The sequence below is a fragment of the Macrobrachium rosenbergii genome, chromosome 10 (assembly GCF_040412425.1).
Source record: "Macrobrachium rosenbergii isolate ZJJX-2024 chromosome 10, ASM4041242v1, whole genome shotgun sequence".
Taxonomy (NCBI): domain Eukaryota; kingdom Metazoa; phylum Arthropoda; class Malacostraca; order Decapoda; family Palaemonidae; genus Macrobrachium; species Macrobrachium rosenbergii.
In genome coordinates this window covers 66,454,707-66,459,706 of record NC_089750.1, presented here as the reverse complement: position 1 = coordinate 66,459,706, position 5,000 = coordinate 66,454,707, and the positions used below count along the sequence as shown (strand labels likewise).

Here is a 5,000-nt window from a genome sequence, read left to right as displayed (position 1 = left end):
AAAATTGACCAGTCAGTCAATAAATAAACATTGGAAATAACAAACATTGTAATTGAAGAGATTACCAATTTTTCTAATAATAATAATAATAATAATAATAATAATAATAATAATAATAATAATAATAATAATAATAATAATGTTAAATATGGTGGCTACGACATATGAGGTACGCTAATTATGCAATGAGTCGAATGGCGCAGCCATCCTATTTTTCAGAACTTGTATAAGAAAATCTACTTCCTTCTGATAATAACAACTCCTTGTCCATCTCATTGAATAGAGGATCTCAAACGCTCGAATTCAGTCAGTTCTATCAATAATATTTCTAAAATTCACATTCCAGAAACCAATCTCTTGAGAACAATTTCTGCCCAATGCAACCTTCATACCAATGAACAGCTTACATTCCGCATTCTACACCATCACTTTCGCTCAGATACGATCTCAAGTCTACTCGAGACAGGACATTACATAACAATGCACAATACATTCCACGACGACGCAATCCGTTCTCTCCTAGAGGAACGTGAAGTAACACTTGTATGGTCTTCATGCTTAATGAAAACCCCACTGAGAGTAATGTAATGTAGTATAAAATTTAGGCCAAAGGCCGAGCGCTGGGACCTATGGGGTCATTGAGCGCTGAAAGGGAAATTTAGAGTGAAAAGGTTTTAAAGGTGTAACAGGAGGAAAACCTCGCAGTTGCAGTATGAGACAATTATTAGCAGAGGGTGGAGTGTTGGAAGGAAGATAATATGAACGGAGGTACAGTTAAAGGACTGAAAGGGGTTGCAACTAGGGGCCGAAGGGAAGCTGGAAAGAACCTTCAGTAATACCCAAGGTCCAAAGAAAAGGAACCTTGGTAATGCCTACAGTGCACCACGTGAGGAGCACTGGCGGCACTACCCCCACCCCCTCTACGGGATACCCCACAGGGAGAAGCGATCTTTATGGAGGAAAATCTCACTTTTTAGAGATAAAATTTTGGTATTTATTCAAACTTCTTTTTACTCTCTGAACGTGCCAAGGTCAATCCCTGTGGACTGATGACTGTTCTGTCATTAAGACTCATAAATATTGTCAATTACTATGTATGTCAGACAATTCGGTCCTTACTCATTCAACGCTGTTTAGGCTCACATTCTCTCTTTCTCTCTTTGAATAACTGAAGTGATTACATATCTAGCTCCACTTGTTCACCCTCCATAGACGAAAGTAATCGTATAACCTGATTTAATGGCTATTACCCTCTTGTGGGGCTTCTCATCTCGTTGCATGAGGAAAGTAGTAGCTCTCGCCTATTACCTCTGGCCTACAACCTAAATAGAATTCTATTGCTTTGACCTGTTACCTAAATGGATGACAGATACTTTATACGCTTAACAAGTGGCATGCCGCGAGGTGGTATGCTGCTCCCTTCTGTTTTTTCTCTTACCATAATGTCTTGTTTTTCTTCCGCATTCTTTTATTTTCTAAACCATGTTTTTTTTTTTTATTCTTTCCAGAATTTTTAACATTATTCTTCGACATGCTTTATAATTATTCCTCCAAAAATCTTTCTTAAATTTTCGATCCATTCTCTTTATATTTTTATTTCCCACAGTTTATACAATTCTTCTTTCACATAATTCGTATCTAGTTTGACGAACTGGCGTAAGCCATTTTTCCCCATTCTGAGAAAATGGGCTTCAAAGATTCTGATATTATTCAGAGCTTCTAATTAGCTCATCTTCCGAGGAAGTTTGGTTTGAATAAATGTGACAGCACGGACAGCTGAAGTTTTGATATGTTACAGAGTATCAACAACAGCCACTTTGGCTGAACAATTCAAACAATTAAAAAATACGTCGAAGTTTCTTCGGCGCAATCGCGTTTTCTTTACAGCGTATAATCAAGGCCACCGAAAACAGATCTATCTTTCGGTGGTCTCGGTATAATGCTGTATGAGCTGCGGCCCATGAAACTTTAACCACGGCCCTGTGGTGGGATGGCCTATATCGTTGCGGCTAGAGGGCTGCAATTTGGTTTGCTTGATGATTGGAGGGTGGATGATCAACATGCCGATTTGAAGCCCTCTAGCCTCAGTAGTTTTTTAAGATCTGAGGGCGGACAGAAAAAAGTGGGGACGGACAGGCAAAGCCGGCACAATAGTTTTCTTTTCATAAAACTAAAACTGAAAAAAAAAATGGGTTACGCCAGTCCGTCAAAACGGGTAAGAACTCATTTTTTCAAAAAATTTCTTCCCCATTCTTTTGATTTTTCTTCCGTATACTTTTGAACGTTTTCCTTTCTCATAGTTTACAAATCTCCTAAACAATAATTTATTGATTTCTCCTCCATACGTTTTTCTCGATGCGCCCCCCCTCCTCACACACGCTCCCTCATCGTTGCTAACCAGAAGAGTAATTTCCACTACGCTAAATTCACTAAAAATATTAATTTCTCCATAATTAAACATATCTTTACATAAAATTCTTCCTTGACAAACCTTGGAAATATTTTGATATTAACTGCTACTTTGGTAAATATGCAAGAAGAACATTGCTTATTTTAAATTCAGTAATATTTCATACACATCACTAACTCTTTAACACTAAAGAAGTGTTTCTGCTGCATACAATGACTTTACTCCTTTTCACACTCGGTAAAAGTTGCTATTTTCCACATGGAATAAAGTTGGTAACTATCACAAAAAGATTTATCTTCTCTTTTGTTATTTTCATACGCAGAGAAAATGACTTTCCTTCTGACAAAATGCTGCAATATAAGACACCATTTTAATTTTCACAATGAAAAAAAAAAAAAAAATGCTTTGCACACTAAAATTTCTCACTTTAAATACAATTTTTTTGTGATTCCATTTCGGCCGACAGTGAATTGAACAAGTAACCCGCTGGCCACTAAACTTGACAGACTGACAGAGACCTGAGTAGGGGGGTAGAAGATGGAGGGGACACTACATACCCCCTACCCACCAGCATCCCCTGAACGCCACCCCATTGTTTGGAATTCCATCGCGTACAGTAGTAATCAACTTTCGATGACCAAACTGGTCGGTCGGATTTTCCAGGCAAGCGCAAGGGCATAATGTCAGCCATACGAACACTTCATTACTTATTCAGTTCTGCACGGAAGGAATTATGGTTTAACATACATTATACGTAGTATCATCACAAGCTGGCGAATATAAACAAGCATGTAAATGCACTTAAAAGGGCGTTTCTATTAACGATAATATTGTGACCTTTTCTGTTAATTTATTATTAAGGGCACGTTCAGCATGAACCCATCACATTCAATTGCGTTCAAATACGACGAAGCCGAAATTGGTGTAATCAACAGTGTGGCGAAATGCATAGGTACAAACCATTTTATACGTCACGACCACACACGCGCGCGCGCGCGAGCGAGTGCACACACAGCACACGCAAAATATAACAAATGCACGCTACCACAAGCACACGCGCTCACAGAACCACAGACAAAAATAATAAAGCAAATTTGCAGTGTTCCCCAACCTTTTCTGACCCTAGCACCCCCGGTAGTCAGGTCAAGCCAGTCCAACACCCCCTACCAGTAACTAATATATTATTATTAGGATAAAAGAAAGCGAATTGCACTGCTTGATCATTGGAATATATTTTGTTGATTTCTTAGAACTAAAACAAAGTGCCATTATTGCTCGTAGAAGAAATAAGAAAAGCCCAGAAAGCGAAAATGGCATGGACAAACTCAAATAAGCATTGATGGGTGATTTTACTGTCATGTGTTGTACATTGCTTCCAAGCACCCCCTATAATTGAGTTCAGCACCGCAGAGGGGGGAAACTGTTCTAATGTAAAAGATGACACTTCTCTTGAATATCGAACGCCATTTCGGCTTGGACGGAGAAGAAAACCGCTCGACCTCGCAAGTAAACAAAACAGGAACAGACACAACCGCTGTAATGAAGGGTGAAATTATTCTTTTGCAACATGTTTCGTGACGAAACAACAGCTCGCAACTTGCATAGGGCTTGTTTGTTGGAAATGGCTCAAGAGCAAAGGAAATAAATTTCTTTACTCTCTCTCTCTCTCTCTTCAGATACACGTTTGTAAGTAGAAGCCTAATAACTAATTTTAGTAAGTACTTACAGAATAACACTCCACTGATTACGAATGGGCACATCTTTTCTTTGTGGTCATACATACCTGCAAGGAAAACAAAACCAATTACAAAAACATTCAAAGCAAAACCATTACAACCGTAACATGAAAATAAAAATATATCTTATATTTGGTCAATGATCACAATGAAGCAGTTAGATATTATCGAGAGCAAGTATAACAATTCAAACAATAATCATACGCACACAAGAACTACGTGCCCATGTCTTACCCCGCCCTGAAACTGAACCCTGGGACCCGTTGTGCGATGCGAGGCGCGCGCGAGCGTGCATGTGTGTGTGTGTGTGTATACATTAATATACATACACATATATATTACAAATAACACATATATATGAAATATATATATATATATATATATATATATATATATATATGTATATATGCATACAGAAACATAAAGCACAGATCAGTGTAAAATGTAAGATTTAAGGTAGCTAATTGTAATAGAGTAAATTAAGAACATTAACATAATGTACTAAGGAGCAAAAACATACAAGCTATTGACAATGTAAGGCTGCACCAGGTATACATGAACTGTATACGTACATGCATACATACATACACATATATATGTGTGTGTGTTTGTGCATGCACACACACGCTTTATCACTGTGTTCTCGCAGGTTACGGTATTAACACACATGCAAATATTATCCATAGTAGATATTTACCTATTTTAATGCCGTTGTGGATTCCCGTCAGACAAAGAGAGACAGAGAGCATTCTCTCTCCCTACACCCAACTCTCGCCCAGTTACAAGCAATGGAGACACAATGAGCGAAGGGATTGAACTACTTGCATATATCATACGGGCAGCGACTATCTAAA

The 5,000-nt window shown here is 38.2% G+C and overlaps 1 protein-coding gene across 10 annotated transcripts in view; it reads right to left on the bottom strand.

Annotated features, from left to right (window-relative positions):
• The window catches only part of C3G (C3G guanyl-nucleotide exchange factor), a 310,671-nt gene that overhangs the window by 145,760 nt on the left and 159,911 nt on the right, over nucleotides 1–5,000 (bottom strand). Inside the window, exon 3 of one of the 10 annotated variants that reach the window (XM_067110523.1) lies at nucleotides 4,137–4,193. The exons of the other annotated variants lie outside the window; for them this stretch is intronic. The gene's annotated coding sequence lies outside the window, so the exon portion shown is untranslated. The remainder of the gene's footprint in view (nucleotides 1–4,136; nucleotides 4,194–5,000) is intronic. 10 annotated transcript variants of the gene reach the window in all.